Genomic DNA, 21,751 nt, shown 5'->3' with positions numbered 1-21,751 from the left:
AGCAACCAACGGGGCAGACTCCTGCCCCATATGAATCTGAGTTTTGTGTTCCGTCAATCTAAGGTTCATTGGTCTTGTTGTTACGTAGTAAAATAGTAGATGATGGCAGATAAAGACCCAAATGATCCAGCTAATCTGCCCAACCTGATTCAATCTACAAATTTGTTGTTGTTTTTTTTCTTCTTCTTAGCTATTTCTGGGCAAGAATCCAAAGCTTTGCCCGGTACTGTTCTTAGGTTCTAACTACTGAAATCTCTGTCAAAGCTCACTCCAGTCCATCTACACATATAAAGACACAGACCGTGCAAGTCTGCCCAGTACTGGCCTTAGTTCTTCAATATTTACTATTATTTTCTGATTATAGATCCTCACAGGTAACAAGACATTCCAATGTTTATGAATAATTTGAATAATAGTCAATGATAAACTTGTATGAGGTAAGATAAATATTAATAGGTCTTCTGTTTGTTTTTACTGATAAATTCAACAATAGTTCTTTTTTCCAATAAATTTTATTGATTTTTAGATATTACAAGAAAAAAGTATAGAATAATTATAGTAACTTTTAACCATCAAAAACAGTTGTACATAAACATGAATGCTTATTAGGGTAATAGAATAACAAAACAAGCTGTATTAAAGATTTAAGGATTAAATAATGAATAGATCATTTATATTGTATTATGTTTATTGCAGAAGTTGTCTATAAGTGCCCATACTCTATTAAAATGTAATAATGTATGTTTTTTTTTAATAGCGATGACTTCATAATTACGTATGGAACATATGTAACTCCACCATCCTGTGAAGCTGAGTTTTGTATTATCTTTCCAGTTACATATGATTAAATGAGTAACAATAGCAAGTAGGATATTGAAAGGTTTTGTTTGATGATCTAGAATGGTAATGTCAGGGTTGGAAGAACGTAAAATGAGAATTTTATATGTAAATGGAATAGATTTATCTAAATCTAATATGAATAATTGTAGATTAGAGCAATGAAATAAAAGTTGAGCTAATGTAACAGGCTTGGGCTTTAAAATCCTCCATGGTAGTATAGTAACTGTTTGGAACAAGGAAGAGTTGGGTAACTGATCAATGCTTATGTATATGAAGAAAATAATAAGATTCCATGTGCACCATTCCAGTCATTATAGATAAGATATACTGGGAAAAGTAATGTTTATGATGATTTACTCCTCTCTCCCCTTTTTTTTTTTACAAAACCACAGAAGCAGTTTTTATTGCAGGCCAGCGCTCTGAATGCTCTGTGCTGCTCCTGACACTCATAGAATTCCTGTGAGCGTCGGGAGCAGCACAGAGCATTAAGCGCGCTGGCTGACACTAAAAAACACTTCTGCAGTTTTGTAAAGGGGGGAGGGTTGTTTTTAATTATTTAACTTCCCCACAATACTACAGAATTATCCCCCTCTTTTACTAAGGTGCGCTAGCTGATTTAGCGTGCGCTAAATATTAGTGCACGCTAAATACTAACGCATCCAAAGAATATACTGGGCACGTTAGCTAAATCGGCTAGCGTGCCTTAGAAAAAGGACCCCTATATGCAGTATTTTATAAAGTATGCATGTAAAAGGAGCCCTGTATTTAGTCCTTTTTGGTACATACTATTTGTAATTAAATGAATGGTAAATTAATTTTTAGAGTTTACATTGATATATTCACTAGTATTGGTTATACCAGCCATATAGTATTTTTTTTATTTCAGCAGTGTTGAGGACTGACCAGTTAATCTACTGTAGAAAATCATTTTTTCCCAACTGCTTTCTTCCAACAGAATGTTGAAAAACTGTTTTGGAGAGTAATTTGAAATATTTGAAAATAAAATAAGCATCTCTTTGATTGAGATACAATGTCTGGGGATGCCATTTCATGCAAGAATCACTAGAAAAACACCTTCTTGGTTAGTATTACATTTTCTACATTAAAAGGTACAGTGTACTTCTTAAACATAGCTAGTTATGTTGATTTTCTCGCGATAGCATGGACTAAACACTCATATTTTACTTTTTATCTTGATATGTTTAAAACACTTTCTCCATTTACGTTTCTGCCTCTTTTTTGAATAAATGATTTTTCAGATCATATAGGGCAAAGAATATCTGGACCTGAACTTGATAACATTCAGAGGATTATGTCCCTTCAGTAGGCTAATTCATCATTCCTTACAAATTAGAGTTTATTGGATACTTATTTATTTAATTTTCTATACTGTTCTTGCAGGGAAGCTCAGAACGATTTACATGAATTTATTCAGGTACTCAAGCATTTTCCCCCTGTCTGTCCTGGTGGGCTCACAATCTATCTAATGTACCTGGGGCAATGGGGGGATTAAGTGACTTGCCCATGGTCAGAAGGAGCAACGTGGGTTTGAACCCACAACTTCAGAGTGCTGAGGCTGTAACCACTGCACCACACTCTAAGTAGAGTGGTAAGCTCTTACCCCCACATTATTTACCAAATAATTGCTAAGGTGCAAACATTTTACAATTGCCTTTTGCTAGGTGTTAAATAAGGATAGCAGGGAAAAACAAAACAAAACATTGTTATATAGTTTCCTGTATTGCTTGAAAGTTTTTTTGCTTTTATGATTTTGTTTTATTTCACTTGTTTCAGGGCAGTTTTTGTTAATTGAGGTAGCTGCTCTCCACTTGTGGCAAACCATCCCGACCTTCCTGATCACAACCCAAACCCCCAGTAACATCCTATGCCTGCTAAAAGCATCACTTGAGCCCTCCCTAGTACCAGAATTAAGAAAAGTATTATCTCCATCCCCCACCAAAGAGGCAATCATTCCTCTGGCACCCACCAGAGATATCAGTGGTATAGTGTCAGGGCAGGAATATACCCTTTCACTACCTGTCTCATTGCATTCTAGTACCTTGGACAGGAACACCAGGAGCTTGAGTTTAAGAAGTATCACACACTAGGGATGGGCTATTGTTTGAAATGAATGTCATCCATAGATAATAGTGTACACTGTACTAAACTAAACTAAAACTTAAGTTTATAGAACAGGTCATCTCAATGGAAAATGGAGCTCGACTCAGTTAACAATCATGAACTAATAATAACAACAATAGTGTTAAAGATTAAATAAACCGAGAAGAAGAAAATAAACTGAAAGAAAAAAAAAAAAACCCGATAAAGAAAGTTCAGAGAAGCGAGATGTTAGATACTTAGAGAATATTAATGTTTTCAATATTCTACGGAATATTTGAAAATAATTTAAGTCTCTTATTACAAGTGGAATTACATTCCAAATCTCCATTAGTTTGAACATATAGGAATTCACCAGTCACGCAGTGCACACTCCTTACACATAGGGTCAGATTCTACATATGTTGCCTAAAAAAATCAGCACCGAGCAGTGCAGTGCTAAGCATGATTCTATAAAAGTTAGACTTGCTGTATAGAATCACGCTTAGCACTGCCTAAGCAGCATTGGATGTCACTAGGTATCTTAGCGTTTAGCACTGTATTTATACCAGGGTTTTCTTGGTCTAAATGTGTGCGCCTAAGTTAGGTTGTTAGAAAGGTTTGGACAATTTCCTGGAGAAAATGTCCATAGTCTGTTATTGAGACAGACGCGGGGGAAGCCACCGCTTGCCCTGGATCGGTAGCATAGAATGTTGCTGCTCTTTTGGTTTTGGCCAGATTCTAGTGATCTGGATTGGCCACCGGGAGAACGGGCTACTGGGCTTGATGGACTATTGGTCTGACCCAGTGAGGCTATTCTTATGTTCTCATGTGTATGTATGGGTGCCTAAGTACAACAAGACCACACCCAGCTTACAGTTTTCTCTAAATTGCACACATAAATGGAAGCCCCGTCCATGTGCTGCCTGTGTTTCACACCTGTGTAAATCTCCCTTGCAAATATGCCCCATGCAAGTCAAGTGTAGAATCGCACTTAGCAACTCTGCTGGCAATTTTATGGGTTAATGCACACTTACATGCATATGTGCTAGTAGTCTAGCATTTATGTCTACAAAGGGCATGGAATTGCAGGCGCCTAGATCAGGGGTAGGCAATTCCGGTCCTTGAGAGACAGGTCAGGTTTTCAGGATCTCAACCATGAATATGTATGAGATGGATTTGCATGCACTGCCTCCTTGAGATGCAAATCTATCTCGTTCATATTTATTGTGGATATCCTGAAAACCTGACCTGGCTCCAGCGCTCCAGGACCAGAATTGCCTACCCCTGGCTTAGATGATAGAATTGCTCTTAATGTGGATAAGTACCTTAACTGCAAATATTAAGAGGTGCTATTCTGAAAATTCTTACAGATCAATTCAGCATTAACTACCTATTGCTGGGTCACAGCAAAAGCAGAATTTTGGGTATTCCATCCAACTGTACTAGAAAGTGGCTAAATATTGCTCTTATCCGTAGAGCTAGTGATAGTCACTGATGCATATGGTTATACAGTGCCCCTTGCCATCCAGATAGCAGTTCTGATATATTGAATAGATTTAAACACTACAGTCATTGCATTAAAGACACAACAAATGCAGCACTGAATATTAGCCTGGCGGATTTCAATTTCTTTTGTGTTTGTTGTAGATTTAATGAGTGTATGTATAAAAACACAAAACCATTACCCGATAGCCTCAAAACTGGGAGCACCCCAATTTATTTATTAGGGCACTGTGACATTTTGCTAAGAGTTCTGCATCCTTTTCTATCTGAAGGATTTCTTGTGAAAGTTTTAATGCCTGCAACACCATCAGCACAAATGACTTTTGTGCAGCATAAAATCTGCTTTGTAAAAATTCATAGCTTTACTGCTTTATGAACCAAATGTCTTAGACATCTGACTTTTGGACCATTAACTCTTTTAAATGCTAGTTTTTAGATTCCTAAACATCATGAGCTGCTAAATATTCAGTTGGCATCATCATTTGTAGCTAGTACGAAGTGGCAATAAGCAGTTTCAGTCCTTTGTACTCAGCACTTTTTCAGGATAATCAATCAATCATAGTTTAAGAGTGTTTTAAGACAATATTGAGAGAAAGCATTGGGACATTAAGTGATGATGTACACAAGGTCACATAGTACGCAATATTGATGAAAATTCTACAGTACAATAAATCGATTGTATACTTACAGTCTAACACAATGGCACATTTTCCCTTCCTCCACACATGCCTACATGGGGAGATTTAGGGCCTGATTCTGTAAGTGGTGCATTAAAAATAAAAAAATTGGTGTCGATCAGAACGGTGCTTAGCATGATTCTATAAAAAGGCACACACTCTTTTATAGAATCGTACTTAACAGCTGAATGTGCCACTAACATTTAGGCACATTAATTTAGGCCAGGAAAAACTAGGCCAAAAGACCTGCACCTGTGTGTAGATTGGACATATTCAATAACACTTTTTGGAATGCCCACAATTCGCCCAAGCTCTTTTCCTGGTCACGCCCCCTTTTGAGATTCAGGTCTTGGTGGAGGGTGGAATTGGTGAGTAAGTTGTTCATTGGAGAGCTCTGAAGAAGCCGACCATTGGGAACAGGCAGAGACTAAAGATTGAGGGAATATGGGGATGCAGGGGGGAATGAGTGGTGCCTGAGCATGCCCAGAGGGGTCCCAGAACCACAAATGCTCAGAGAGAAAAAAAATCTCTCTGAACTATTGGAGAGCTTATCTGATGAATGGAATATTACCCATATGTGTTCGACTCATCCTGCTTGTTCTAGGAGAACAGTAATATAAAAGAAACAACAAAGGTGCTCAATAACTTTATTGCATTAATCAAGACTTTACACGTATGTGTTTGGGCCACTATGGCCTGCCTCAGGAGTCTGAATCTTGAACTTATGGTAAAAACAAATATCAGCTATATTTATTTGACTTATTGTTGTAGCACTAAATAAATGAGAATAAAAAAATAATAATGTGTCCGTTGGTCAAAGTAGAGTATCAGCCACTGGAAACCATACCAAAGTAGAGTATCAGCCAAGTAGAGTATAAGCCAAGAAAACCATACCAAAGGATAGGACTGCCAAGAGGTCTTGGGCTGCAGATCGCAGGGATCAGGAGACTAAACAAGAAGGAGTATAAACTTGAGGACTGAATCTGATGACAGAGAATATTCTTTGTAAAATACTGGGAATATGTTTGTGGAAACCATGAGTGGAGTGACACGATCAAACTTCTTACAGCTATGTAGGAGCTTGACAGCAGCATTCTGTAGTGCTATGGTGGGGCAAAAACAACACTTATGTGTTTCTTCCCTGTCACCTCCTGAGTTTAAAATGGCATATCTGACTTTTAATGTCACTCCTGATGTTGTTACCATTTATGTTCTTCTATACTATAATCATTGTAGTTATTCCCGGTTTCCATCTTGTACCGGGCATCTGCCAATATGTTACTATATTACTATGTCCTAGTCCATGTTAATGTCTGCTCTAACACACTGTGGAGCTCATAATCGAAACAGAAAAACATATAAAAACCAGCCTAAAACAGCACTTGGACGATCAGTAACATAAGTCATCCAAGTGCTGATAATCAAACTGGGTTTTAGATGTATGTAAAAATGACCTAGGCCTTCACAGTGCTGCTGAACGACCAGAGCTAAAAGGGGCATTTCAGGAGAAGTGTCGAGGGCGGGATTTGGGCGGGATGTGGGCCGTCCTAGACTTATTTGTACTGCATGTATAACCAAAAGTTTTACAACACAGCCAAGACGGAACTTGGACGTTGTGACTTAGGCCATCTAAAACCAGGTCTAAGTCACAAGAAGGCATCCAAAGTGACCAGATAAGCACTGCAGACACAAAGTACAGACCCCCACACACTGCCCCAGTAATCACTAACCCCCCACCCCCATAAAAAAAACGTAATAACAACTTTGCATATCTGCCTCCAGAACATCAGCACCTGGCAGCATGGCATAGGAAAGCCTAGTAGAGCTTCACAGAGGTGGCTTAAGTGTTCTTGGGGGTGGGTTAGTGAACCATGGAGAGGAGGACCCAGGCCCATAAGCCACTGTAATCACTGCATTCATGGAGAAACGTGCACCCCCCAAAAAAAACCCCCAAACCCTTTTGTATTGCCATATAAGTGGCTCCTGCAGCCATAAGGGCTATTGGAGTAGTAGATAGGTGGGTCTAGTAGATTCTGGGGGTGTTTTGGGGAGCTCACCATGACTTAGATTCCTCAACAGAGCTCTTGCTTTCTAAGCAAGTCAACAGAACGGCTGGCTAGGTAACATCATCATGCACTCTTCATCCTACCTTAACTTCAGAAAACTAGTCCAAACCAACCTGTTTAACCGATTTGTAACCTAGAACTCTTAAAGCCTTACCCCAGTATTGTACTTGCATGTCTCCTGGTATTGTACTTACATGCGACTCTTACTCTGTCTCTCTTCCTCCCCACAAATATTCATGTATTCAAAGACTTCATTGTTATTTTTTTTTTTCACTGACTGTCCAGCTCTTCTTATTGTAAACCGCCTCAAACTACTTTGGCGGTATATAAAAATAAAATTATTATTATTATTATAAGGGAGCTGTTGTGAGATGTTTATGTGGCACCCTTTTTGTGAAGTTCACAGCAGTGCCCGTAAGGTGCTCCACTACTCTGTTGCCATATCCGGGTGTCCAGTCCCTTACTTTTCTGGCTCCTTCCATGCCCAAGAGGTCTTTTTCTAAGTGTTTTTGAGTTGGATGAATTTTTGGTCGAAAATGGGGTATAAAGATGGATGACTTAGTGGTCTGGTGATCAGACGCTGGACGTACAGTTGGACGATTTTTGAAAAAATGCTAGACATATTTTTTGAAAATGCCTTGTAACTTAGGCCAAATCGGACTTAGACGTTTCTTTTGATTATGCCCCTCCACATGTCTTTTCCCCTTTTTTTTAAATTGTAAATTGCTTAGAAGCTTGATAAGCGGTCAAATCAAATTTTAAATAAAACTTGAAACTCTCAAATTACTGAGAAGTCACGGTGAAGGAATATAAACTGGTGCTTTAGAAGCAATTTTTTAAAAAAATTGTTACATTCATTTCTAAAATGAGATTTGAGTTTGTAAAGTACTATGTTAAAAAAATCTAAACTCATATATTCAGATTGCAATTTGGACTTTACTCTATGTGAATGGAAAAAGAAAAACAGATGATTCTTTAAATATAAAACTTGGCAGCCCTAGACAACTATATAAAAAGTCATTGGTCACTCTTGGTGAGTTCTGAACCTCAGAAGCATGAAAACAATCAAGATAATAGAGAGACTGTTTATTACCTACAATGTCTCTGTTCATTAATTCTGGCATCTGCACTTCTTAACTTTTGTACTACTGATCTTCCTCAAACTGTGTTCAAAGAAATTATCTGTCTTCTAGAACTCAGAATGTGAATAAAAAAGCTATTGTTTTCAATGCACATGAAGGGCAATTCTATAATCTAGATGCCTGCATTTATTTGCCCCTGCGCATGTAAATGTCTAGAATTTTGTACACTTAACACATGAAATGCCAGCATGGTGACAAAACACCACTATATGGCATACCTAACTTATATAGCCTGCAAATGAAAGAATGCACATAGATGGATCATGGACATAGTTCCCATTTTTTATATGCGTAACTTATAGACTACTATTAGTTATATGCCACCCTGATGCAGTAAGGTACCCAGGCTTACACAGCTCTATGCTTGGTGTAACTGTGAGTACATATTGGTTCGGCCTGTTGATGCTGCATTATGCTAGTATTCTGTGCCACAGAGGTTGGCAGTTGTGGTCTTCGAGTGCCGCAACCAAGTTGGGTTTTCAAGATTTACTTAATGAATATGCATGGCATATTTTTGTATACAGTGGAAGCAGTGCATGCAAATCAATATTATGCATATTGATTTGGGAAATCTTGAAAATCCAACTGGGTTGTTGCCCTTGAGGACTGTGGTTGCCAGTGGCATGGGGGGGGGGGGCGGACTGCCCCAGGCGCCGTCTTGGTGGGGGCGTCAGCACCTCTCGGCCCCCCCATGCTACACTCATGCCCTCCCTTCCCCACCCCCCAGTACCTCTTTAAAATCTTCGCCAGTGCGAGCAACTACTCTATCCTGCTGCTCACGCTGGCCTGGCTCCCTCTGACATCACTTCTGGGTCACAGGGCCAAGAAGTGATGTCAGAGGGAAAGCCAATGCCAGGGTGAGCAGCAGGCTGGAGAAGCTGCTTATGCTGACGAAGATGTAAAGAGGTATGGGGGTGGAAAGGAAGGGCGCAAGTGTGGCATATTAGAGCTGAAGGAGCGAGAGGGGGCACAGAAGGAGAGGGGGTAGAGGAGAGCCACTGGTGGTTACCTACCCCTGCTATAAGAACATAAGAATTGCCGCTGCTGGGTCAGACCAGTGGTCCATTGTGCCCAGCAGTCCACACCCGCGGTGGCCTCTAGGTCAAAGACCAGTGCCCTAACTGAGACCAGCCCTACCTGCATACGTTCCAGTTCAGCAGGAACTTGTCTAACTTTGTCTTGAATCCCTGGAGGGTGTTTTCCCCTACGACAGCCTCCGGAAGAGCGTTCCAGTTTTCCACCACTCTCTGGGTGAAAAAGAACTTCCTTATGTTTGTACAGAATCTATGCCCTCTCGTTCTCTCTACCTTGGAGAGAGTGAACAACCTGTCTTTATCTACTAAGTCTATTCCCTTCATTATCTTGAATGTTTCGATCATATCCTTTCTCAGTCTCCTGTTTTCAAGGGAGAAGAGGCCCAGTTTCTCTAATCTCTCTCTTTACAGTCCTTACCCAGATACTAACGCTGAATCTCTGGGTATGAAGAAGCCATCAGAGGTTTTCCAGGTACCACTGATATAAATTTTCAGTGGTCAGATAAGAATCTCAACAAGTTAGGATGACGATTGTCGAAACAGTGCAAACATTTAAGGGTAAATTCTATAAGAAGCGCCCATAAATTAGGCACTGATGTAGGCACTTTTCAGCACGATTTAAGTAAAATTGGGTGCTGTTTAATGAATCATGCTGAGCGGCACCTATTTTGGAGGTACCCAATAAATAGGCCAGCTCTGGGCACAACTAAAAGTTGGGCGCCTATATGAGTGCTTAAGCTTGTTTAAGAGCAGTGATTCTGCAACAAGGCACCTAACACGTAGCCACGCCCACGCCTAACATGCATAGCACCTATTTTTTTTAAGGCCGTCTAAATTTTTAGAGGCGCCTTATTGCAGAATCGCTCTTTCTTGCTAGGTGCCTAAGTTTAAAATATTGCTGATTAAAAAGCTTAATTGAGCTTGTTAACCAATTTAGTTAGACACCTGTCTAGGTGGGTGCCTCTGAAATAGGTGCCTAACAGGCGCCGGTTACAGAATTTGGGCTTTAATACTGGTACTTAGGTAACTATCTAGTTGGCTGAATTTTGATGGTACCTGGATGATTTTTAGCTTTACCTTGGCTCTAACCCAGACTACCCTGGCATAACCCAGATAGTACCAGGGCAGTCATTCAAGATTTTCAGTTGCAATTTTCGGACAAAGTTACTTTTATAACAGTGCTCCTATGCAGAGCTAATAAACATGTGTTTCAAATGACATAACAGGGGTAGGAAAAAGCCTCAAAATGTAAGTGGCATTAGTAGACAAGGGTCACATTCACTTCAATCATTGGATCAAAGAGCCTCCCTCAGATTTTTAAAATATCAAATCAACAATAAAGACCCTCTTTTATTAAGCTCCAGTAGAGATTTCTATCATGGCCCAGGGCACTAATGCCCAAATTCTGTAACGTTATCACACTTATCTGAAAAAGTAATCTTCATAGTGCTGGGCAATAGAAGCAGGAAAAACCTCAATAGGCGTTGAAGCTGGATAATTAATGCTCATTTCCCTGACAAAGCTTTTTGCAAAACAGGGAGCCCTGTTGGAAATCGTGGTGACAATGTGCAGGTGGTGGGGACTCAGTGGCCTCTTTGCACTTTGCTCATGCTCCACTTTGTGGGTTTTTCTTGCTTCTATTGCCCAGCACTATGAAGACTACTTTTTCAGATAAGTGTGATAACGTTTTGATATTTATATTTATGTAACAGTGATTGAATTAAGAAGAGTAAATTTTCCCACTTATCTTTGGAGTTTTTTGACCGAGGATGTGTCTTCCTGTTTCAATGACTGTATATTGAGGCAGGTTTGTCTATGTGGGAGTTGTATTTTTTTTGAAGATACTCCTATTAGACACTGAGATCTTTTCTCCAATTTTGAGTATGATGGGGTTTGAAGGTATTGATGTATGTAGTGCTGGGTAGATTATTGGATGTATACTTTTGAAGATACTATATTAACATCCTCTCTTGTTCTTTGTGCTTTTTCTATTCATATTAGACATCATAAGAACATAAGAATAGCTGTAAGGATTAGCGACTGCCCAAAATGTAAGGTTTTGGAGGGGTAATGTTGAAACAAACAAGCCCCAGTGATATAATGTGGTAGCCTTACACACCGCCTGGTCCCGGACTCAATACCCTCGTAGAAGATTCCGTGGGAAGTGAAATCAAATGACAAGCACAGCCAAGAGTGATTGCATAAAGAATATATTATATAGAAATAGCTTACAGATATATAGAAAGAAATAGAAATAAGCTTTGCAAATACATTGTGGATTCAGAGACTGCTTGTGTGTGTGTGTGTGTATGAGAGAGAGAGAGGACAGTTTACCTGCAATATAGTCAAGATGAAAGAGAAAGGGAGGGGGCAGGGGGTTGGTCCAGGCTTCAGGTTCTAGAGAGCGAGTGGTCTAGAGCACTGTTCTTCAACCGCCGGTCCGCAGATCGTGCTGGAACGCAGGAAATTTCTGCCAGTCCGCAGAGGGCTGACAAGATTGCTGCTGCTGCTGCTAAACCCGACAGGAAATCTTCTTTCCGACGTCAATTCTGACGTCGGAGAGGACGTTCTGGGCCAGCCAATCGCTACCTGGCTGGCCCAAAACGTCCTCTCCGACGTCAGAATTGATGTCGGAAAGAAGATTTCCTGTCTGGTTTAGGCAGCAGCTGCAGGGCGGTAAGAGCAGGGGAAAGGAAGGAGGGAGGCTTGTTTTTTTTTTTTTTTTGCCGGCAAGGAGGGAAAGGAGGTAGTCAGGCAAGCAGGCTGGCTTTGGCCAGGGAGGGAGGGAGAGAGGTAGAACAGGCAGACAGACTGGCTTCGGGGATGGGACAAAGTGTGGGAAGGCAGTGAGAGGGGACATAGGAAGGAGGCACTGGGGGCACTAAAGACAGGAAGGAGCACTAAGGACATGGGAAGGAGGCACTGGGGGCACTAAAGACATAGGAAGGGGCACCAAGGACATGGGAAGGAGGCATGGGGGCATTAAGGACATGGGAATGAGGCACTGGGGGCACTAAGGACATGGGAAGGAGGCACTGGGGGTACTAAAGGCATGGGAAGGAGGCACTGGGGGCACTAAAGACATAGGAAGGGGCACTAAGGACTTGGGAAGGAAGCACTGGTGGCACTAAAGACATGGGAAGGAAAGAGGGAGGGAATAGAAAGGGACAATTGTTGGGCCTGAGTGCAGAAAGAAAGAAATGAAAGGATACACAGACAGAAGGAAACGCAACCAGAGACTTATGAAATCACCAGACAGCAAAGGTAGGAAAAATAATTTTATTTTCAATTTAGTGATCAAAACGTGTCAGTTTTGAGAATTTATATCTGCTGTTTATATTTTGCACTATATTTGTCTATTTTTCTATAGTTACTGAGGTGACTGAGCGGAAACGAGGTTTTTTAATTTTAGTCCTAGTAGTATGCCGGTCCACAAAATAATTCTTTTATTTCTGCTGGTCCACGGGTATAAAAAGGTTGAAAAACACTGGTCTAGAGAGAGAGGGGGGGGGGGGGGGTTGCAGAGAGGAGGCTTTTATAGGTTTGAATCTTATTCTAAAAATACAAACTATTGTTTTTCCCAGTATCTTTCTGTTTATAATTTGTAAATTGCTTGAAACAATGGTTAGTTTAATTGATAAGGAAGGTGTAACACTTACAGGAAAGGTAGATGGGATTAGTTTCGGGCTTCTTTGCACCATTCAAGTAGCCTATCTTCTTGATAAACAATCCAGTATGGCCTGATGCTTAATGCATGTGAATTCTGTGCAGGAACATTTAGCTGGGGCTAGTGTTCATCTTAAGTACCAGACCACATCTTTAGAATCTTAGGTCTGTTAATCACTGATACTTTAGTGGTAATTTTCTGAGGCTGTCTGCACTGACATGCCCCAAGATCAGATATGAACGATATGATCTCCCATAGGCCAATGGTCCATCATGCCCAATAGCCTGTTCTCAAGGTGGCAAATCCAGGTCACTAGTACCTGGACAAAACCCAAAGAGTAGCAACATTTCATGCTACCGATCCAGGGCAAGCAGAGGATTCCCTCACGTCTTAATAACTATGGTCTTTTCCTCAGGGAATTTGTCAAAACCAGCTATGCTATCCGTTTTTACCACAACCTCTGGCAATGCGTTCCAGAGCTTAACTATTCTCTGAGTGAAAAAAAATTTCCTCCTATTGATTTTAAAAGTATCTCCCTGTAACTTCATCGAGTGTCCCCTAGTCTTTGTAATTTTTGACAGAGCGAAAAATCGATCCATTTGTACCCATTCTACTCCACTCAGGATTTTGTACACTTCAATCATATCTCCCCTCAGCCTTCTCAGATAAAACTCCTAAGCAGGAAAAGAACCTGACCAAGACTGCAATTAAAATCAATCCCTGAAATAACTGTCTCAGCAAACTAGTTTGTACGTCATGGGGGTAGAAGCCCAGACTCTATGAACCTCTCCTTCTACCATTATACATTCAATTACTCTGATTAAATTAGCTGGACAAATTTCCATGGTAGAAATTTGCTCCTGTTTCCATTTTAATTTCAAAGTGCATAGAGATAATGAATAAAATAGAAATAAAGAAACAATAAAAGGATAATATAATAATACCTATAGGAAGCTAAAATTCCCATGATATTTTTATTTAAATGTGATTCTATAACCTGCTCATTTTGGTTCAGAGAATAGTGCAGACCATTATTCCGTGATAGTGAATATATTTTTGGGATTGTTCCCTCTGTGTGTGTGTGGTTGATATCAACTTTTAAGAATACATCACCTATCTGAATATTGCCCTTATTATTGCCAACTCTTTCTCCTTGCATGTATTGCTTAAGTTTGCAAGACTAATATTTTTAGGATGTAAATGATGGCTGGCACATTTTTTTGTATAACCATAATGCTTCATAATTTTATCTTGTAAATGAATTCCTAAAAAATGAAGGTCAAACTCAAATAAGCATGCCTTCTCCCACATAGTTAGAAATGAGGTTCATTCCTGTCATGATATGTGCAAAACTAATTCATTTGTAGAATGGCCCGAGACAACTATTTTAAATCTTTAATTGTCTATGAATAGTTTGACTCAACAGTGTTTCAATAGAGTTAAGATCAATCTAATTTTAATCTAGCTGCAGGGCGTTTTTTTTTTTTTTAACTAATGGGTTTTATTGCTTATATTTTTAAATGTATTTGATATACATACTACCCTTCCTTTTAAACAATCACAAAGCAGTTAACAAAACAATAAAAACACAGTTAAGAGGATAAGAAAAAGAACTCCATTATTAACAGAAAAGGAAAGGGGAGAGTAGTCTAATAGAATAGAATGTAGCACTAGTAGACTCTTACAGAAGCCAAAACAGTGTAGTTTAATCAGGCAAGAGAAGCTCCATGGTTAAACCCATGAAGGCTGTCCTGGGAGATGAAATTCAGCAGCACTTAACTGGAGAATACTGATGAATGCCTACTCTGACTGCCAGGGCAGTCTCTGGTTTATGTTGAGATGGGCAGACTGAATATTTTGTGGGTCGATAATTTGTAGACTCCTGAGGCAGGCCATTTGGGCCGAAACATGTGCATGTCGAGTCATCGCATTAATAAAGCAGAGTATTGAAATAATCAAGTACACTGTTGTTTTTGGACATATCCACTCTTTGCCTGTTATTGTCCCATGGAGATGACTCTCCTGGTTTTGTTTGCTACATTGACTTTGGGGTCACCATGTCATTTGGTCCTTGGGACAATGTACTGAGTTATACAGAGAAATGTCTACAGAGACTTCTACAAGATATTCCTGAAGCTGATGTATAGGCATCCCATACAGAAACAATTTTTGATAAATGGACTGATGTTATAGATCTTAAAATGAGTATAATACAAAATGAGTTACATTATGCCACGATTTTGCAGTACTGTAGAGTTAAAAGGAACCCAAGAGGTCTTAGAATCATGAAGGAACCTCGCCTCTATCTAGATGATGAATCTTTTTTTCATGACTTATATTGAGATGGTCCAGGAGCAGGAGCAGTCAGGGTGAAGATAAGAGTTATCTGGGCACTTCCTATATTCAGTGATAGTGCATAGCAAAAAAGCTATCCTAAGTTAACTGGGTAGCTATTTGGAAAAGAAGATGAAGGAGAACCTGAGAGAAACATAAACACATAAGAATAGCCTTACTGGGTCAGACCAATGGTCCATCAAGCCCAGTATTCCGTTCTCATGGTGGCCAATCCAGGTCACTAGTATAGGGGTTGTTCCTTCTTCTCACACCTGGAGTTAGGCATCTATGATGTCACAAAGCCTGAACCATCTTTTGCAAGAAGAGAAAAGAAGAAATCATCTTTGCTGCCTGCCTGGTACATTCTGGACTTGTTTACAAGAACTCTTTGTTTCTTCAGTCAAGGACATCTGCCCGGCTCAGCTCCTGAGAAAGTTGTAGGAGGAATTAGCTTCCATGATTGGTATGTGTCTCTCTCTTATCTACTGAGGCATCTCTCTGGAAGGCTGGTACACGACGATATAGAATGGCTACTAATTGGTGAAAGACTACTCATTGGGATTGTTGCCGGATTGGTCAGAGGGAGGTCATCTGATGAGAACTAAGTAGAAGGAGCCTAATTATGATTATTCTGTGCTGAGGTGTAAGGGAGCTTGCATCTTAACATAGTTTTCTCTGCACACCTTCTATTACATTACATTATATTACATTACAGATTTCTATTCCGCCATTACCTTTCGGTTCAAAGCGGATTACAAAAAGAGTTATGGAAGAAGGATTACAATGTTAGATCAGAGAAGGTTTGCAAGAGAGGGAAAAGTAGGATCTGGAGTTAGGGAGGGGATGGTAAGAGGGGGGTTAAGCTTTATCATGGTATTAAGCTTTATTAAGGGATTTCTTGAAGAGTATAGTTTTTATTTCCTTCTGAACATCTTGTAGTCTGGGGTTGTTGTCAATAGGTTGGAGACTTGGTTGTCTATCTTCGCTGCCTGAGTGGCCAGTAGTCCGTTTGTATAGTTTTTTTCCGTTTTACTTCTTTGATTGGGGGGTAAGTGAATGGGGTATGTGTTTTTCTATGCCTGGTAGAGGTGGTTTGGATGAGGCGGTCGTTTAGGTAGGTTGGGATGTCTCCATTTATAGTTTTAAATAGTATACAGTAGAATTTAAATTGTATTCTTTCCTGGATTGGAAGCCAATGAGAATTGATGAATGCCTCAGTAATGTGATCATGTTTTTTCAATGAATAGACGAGTCTCAGAGCTGTATTCTGAATTGTCTGTAGTTGTTTAATCATTATTGCAGGGCAGGGGAGGTAGAGAATGTTGCAATAGTCTAGGATACTTAGGATTAGAGATTGTACTAGGAGCTGAAATTGTGTTTTTTCAAAGAATTTTCGGACTTGTCTAAGGTTTCTCATAACTACGAAAGATTTCTGTATTGTTTTATTAATTTGTGGTTGCATGGTGCAGCCTTTGTCAATAGTACATACCTAGAAGTTTTAGGAGTGGTTTGCAAAGGGTAGTTGATAGAGTTGATTTCTAAGTTGGTTATGTTGGATTTTGTTATTTTCTAGGAGGATGAATTTAGTTTTCTATAATAATAAAATCTGATAAGTTACCTCTTGTGACTTAGCTCTCTGACTGAGAGTGAAGAAAGAAAAAAAGAACTGCTTTGAAACAGATCTGGTTTTACCTCACATAAGGAAATTGTGAATAAACTAATTTACAGCTTTTCCAATGGACTTACAGACTGTTCTTAATTAGAAGAATTTTCACATCTGCTAAGCGGAGGAAAGGACGAGTTCTCATCTCCCTGTTTTGAGGAGGTACGACCTTCAAGTGGTGAGAATAAGGAATTATCTATCTTATCAAGCTGGGTCAGATAAAATTCTATTGTCCATGGATAAGGTTATTTGGGGTCCCATGGGTGATAAGCTATTTTTAGGGTTGCTGCTATTCAGAATTATTATTATAAGGGAATTACTTAGTGTGTAAAATAGTAATTTGCTCAATTATTTAGGGATTATTGATTGTAATAATTATGTATTGAGATATATGTATGTACAGAGACATTGTGAAGAATAATTAGTTATTATTTACTGCTGGCCTTGTGAATTATATTTTTCTATTTCTATAATAAAATATTCATATAGTCCTGGTCTTTATTCTTAGTATAAAACTGGCAAAATAACGAACCTGTGATAAGGAGTTTATGGTTTCCCCTAGAACACTAGAGATATGCATGTAACTTGTTTATGTAGCACTAATGAGTTAGACCCATAAATCTACCTACACTAGTACAAAGACAATTTGGCACCACAAGCAGAGCTTAAATCCTCTTTGAGGGTGTAACGTCTGCCACTAGAAACACATCCTTCAGAAAATCCAAGAGCTATTATGGCTTATAGTTGGGCCTAATTCCAGAAATTACCAGAAGCCTTGACATGAGCCCCTGACAGCTACTGGCACCATAAAATCTGCTAAACTAAAAATCCCCTTTGAAATTTTCTGTTCCAAGCAGGTGCAGGAAACTCAAACAGGAAAAATATGAGGTCAAAAGTGTAACTTTAATTACCAGGACTGCAGGTAGCTGAAAAAAATAAAAGTACAGCACTAATAATGAGCTTTTGCAAAACTGTCAGCTAAGGAAAAATCTGCAAGCTATCACTGGAAATGAAACTGATTGGTTTGGAAATAGCCAAGAGCAAAATATATACAGAAATAACTGTATATTTTCTCTTGCTGTTACAATTACTTTTTGGTGGGTGAATCTTCTTATGATTCAATAAATATGAATGTGAGGCTGCTATAATTATTACTACTATTTATCATTTCATTTCTATAGCGTTGAAAGGCATACACAGCACTGTACATGTAACATTCAATAGACTCTCCCTGCTCAGAAAAGCTTACATTATGATTTCATTTGATTTAATATACACATATAAACTAAACCAAACTAAACCTTAAGTTTATATACCACATCCTCTCCATAATTATAGAGCTCAGCATGGTTTACAAAAGCTTAATATAAGGAAAGAACAGCATAATGGGGTTGGAGGATGAGGATAGGGGAAGAGAGCCTTGATTTTTGTGAATAGCCTAGTTTTTAGATGCTTTCTGAACAGTTGGAAGGAGCCCAGATTCCTTAGTGAGGCAGAAAGGTTATTCCAAAGCCCTGTGATTCTAAAGAAGAGAGATTTCCCTAATTTTTCCGCATAGAGGATACCTTTTAGCGAGGGGAAGGATAGTTTAAATTTCTGGGTGGACCTGATGGTATCAGAACTCAAGGAGTTCCAAGATAGTGGAATTAGGGGAGGGAGGATGTCGTGTAAGATCTTAAAAGCTAGGTAGGCACATTTAAAATGAACCCTGGAAATTACTGGAAGCCAGTGAAGTTTGGACAGAAGTGGGGAAACATGATCAATTTGCTTTTTTGCGAAGATCAGCTTGGCTGCAGTGTTCTGAATTCGCTGAAGTCTTTGAGAGACTTTTTGTTGGTTAGACTTAAATAGATGGAGTTACAGTAGTCTAATCTGGAGAGGGATGATAGATTGTACAAGGATGGCAAAATGTTGGTGGAAGCAGGTTCTCACTTTCCTTAGCATGTGGAGGCTAAAAAAGCATGACTTTACCAAGGAGTTGAGATAGTCATTGAAGGAAAGAGAAGAGTCAATAATTATGTCTAGAACTTTGCTTGAGAACTCAAGCTGCAGTGTGGCACCAGAAGGCAGTGAGATGAGGGTGGGTAGCTGTTCTAATTTTGGGCCGAGCCAGAGTAGTTTCATTTTGGACTCGTTCAGTTTTATTTGTACTGTGAGGGACCAGGAATGGAGTTTCATTATGCATGCTATTATGTTCTCAGAGAGGTTGGGTAAGGTTCGAGTCTCTCTCGAGAAGGATGAGGATGTCATCAGCATATGTGTAGTGTTTCAAGGGAAGATGATGGAAGAGTTTCAGGAAAGACATATAGATGTTGAAGAGAATAGGGGATAAAGGTGATCCCTGTGGGACTCCGCAAGGTTGTTTCCAAGGAGAGTGACGTGGGTGCTATTTGTGTTACAGTGTAGGAGTGAATTGTAAGAATTTCGAGAACCACTCTAAAACTGTGGAGTCAATTCCTATCTCAGAAAGTTTATAAATTAGAATATCGTGGTGGGGACAACATCAAAAGCTGCAGAAAGATCGAATTGTAATAGGACAGCAAACTTATTACGAGAATGTAGTTTGTCGCACCTTTGAAATTAATGATGCCACATATTACTGATAAAATTTGGGTCTTCTTTAAAAATTCACACACAACAACCATTTGCCGTCTAGTTATTTCTCTATTTTTATTTGTAATCTGTATATAGAATTCTTCTTACTTATATTACCCTCATATTGTGTTGTTCCTAGTAGATATACCTGTTAATATTGTTTCATTAATGATATTTTGTGCAATATTTGTTATTGTATCTTTCCCCTTTAGTTATTTCTCTGTATAAAGAAGATCTGATCCCCTATTAGTAGTTGCACGAGAATATCAGGGTTGCCATTTTGGAGCTGGCAAAGGACTGGGTAGGAGACACTGAGCATCGCTTCTGCCCAAAGAGCCCAAGAGTAACCCTCGTAGCCCTGGAAGATCCTACCCTGACCCACCAGTGACAAAAATATGGTGAGGGAGGGGAGTCATGGATGGGGAGGGGCTTCAAACTGAAGATGGGGGCTTGAGTCAGGGGGACTTGAGGCTTGAGTCATGGGGGTCTCTGATCTAGTGGTCTGGGAGCATGAGGCTGCGGCTTTGTGGCTCAATGCTCCCAGATGATAAAATAAACCCAGTTAAAAGCTAGGGTTATTTTACCATGGTTTTGGGCCCTAACACAAATCGCATTAGGATATTTGCATAATAATGAAATGCAAAACACACATTTGCATATTTTACTTCTCATTTCTATCTAATCCATGGCAAAGTATTTATTGTCATAGTATCTTAGGTCAGGCAGCTTTAGGGTCTTTTAAGTTGCGTTAAGGCTCAATTAATGTGACTTAAGGCCCTAATACTGCTTAATGAATTCCCTTTAAGTCTCTATAAACACTAATTTGCAAGATGTAGGAAAGCTTTATATCACAACAATATACAGAGTGGAGGAGTAGTCTAATGGTTAATGCAGTGGGCTGAGAGCCTGGGGAACTACATTCAATTCCCTCTGCAACCCAATTGTTAGTGCAATGGGCCAAGAACCTGGAGAGTTATAGTAGATTCAATTTCCACTGCAGCTCCTTGTGACCCTGGATAAGTCACGTAACCCTCCATTGCCCCAGGTACAGAACTTGGATTGTGAGCCCACAAGGGACAGAAATAGTACCTACATATAGTATATGTAAACCACTTTGATCGTATCTACAAAAAGGCAGTATAACAAGTCTATGACATATAACAAAATTCTAAATTCAAGTTGCAATCCTTCTATAAGAAAAGCATAGGACCTAAAGCAAGAATCACATTGGCAAATGGAACTGCTATAACATGGAATTTAAAACTGTCATAGTCTGAGATTTTTCAGTAGATATGATGGCCTACCATTATTTCAGTAATAATCTTATCTACACATGGGTAATGTCTAATATTCTTTTGCGGATCTGAACAATAAATGAAGCACAAACTCTGCTATTTAAATTATACATAGTATCTTAGCTTTTTTTGTATGTGCATGCTTTCATGTACATTAACCCTCTAATTCTGTATGTAATTCTAAATGTAAGTACGATTTGTGCATTAAGATTATAGAATAATAGCCCTTGTGTGATGAATGTAATATTCGTATATGTAAGTGTGATGTGCATGCACAGTGGTATTCTAGCATGTGACTGAACTGGTCACATAGAGAGGCATTTACAATAGGATGTCTAAGTCTAAGTTTGGATGTTTTGGGAAAGATGTCCAGAAATCTAGTAGGGAAAATGTTAATTTTCAAAACTGCAAGACATCTATCTTTTTGTTTTGAAAATTACCTATCCAGACATTTTGACCATTAGTATGTCTATTTTTTGACCATTTGTAAATACAAAAAACATCTAAATAAAAAATGCACAAAAACAAGCTATTGGGATGTTCAAGCAACCAGCATTCTTAGCAAACTGTCCATAGGCAGCTGAGCACCGCAAGCAGAGCAGAGGGGCATTCTAAGAGGTACTGCAGTGAATGTCACATAGAAAGTCTAAGGTACCCCTGTCACTATAACCTGCTTATATTGTATGGTGAGCACTCCAAAACCCACCTAAAACTTACTGTACCCACCTGTACACCACAACAATAGCCCTTATGCCTGCAGGTGTCATCTTTATGTAGGTACAGTAGGTTTTGGAAGGCTCACCATACAAGTTATAGTGATATGTGTAAGCAAGTT

General features: G+C 39.3%; 1 long non-coding RNA gene across 1 annotated transcript in view; it reads left to right on the top strand.

The window, feature by feature from the left end:
- Positions 1-21,751, top strand: part of LOC117359229 — an 81,324-nt gene that overhangs the window by 38,387 nt on the left and 21,186 nt on the right. The window contains exon 3 of the long non-coding RNA XR_004539191.1: positions 1,796-1,921. This is a non-coding gene — a long non-coding RNA (uncharacterized LOC117359229). The remainder of the gene's footprint in view (positions 1-1,795; positions 1,922-21,751) is intronic.

The sequence above is a fragment of the Geotrypetes seraphini genome, chromosome 4 (genome assembly GCF_902459505.1).
Source record: "Geotrypetes seraphini chromosome 4, aGeoSer1.1, whole genome shotgun sequence".
NCBI classification, from domain to species: Eukaryota; Metazoa; Chordata; class Amphibia; order Gymnophiona; family Dermophiidae; genus Geotrypetes; species Geotrypetes seraphini.
The sequence above is the reverse complement of the archived record's forward strand: the minus strand, read 5'-3'. Positions and strand labels throughout refer to the sequence as shown.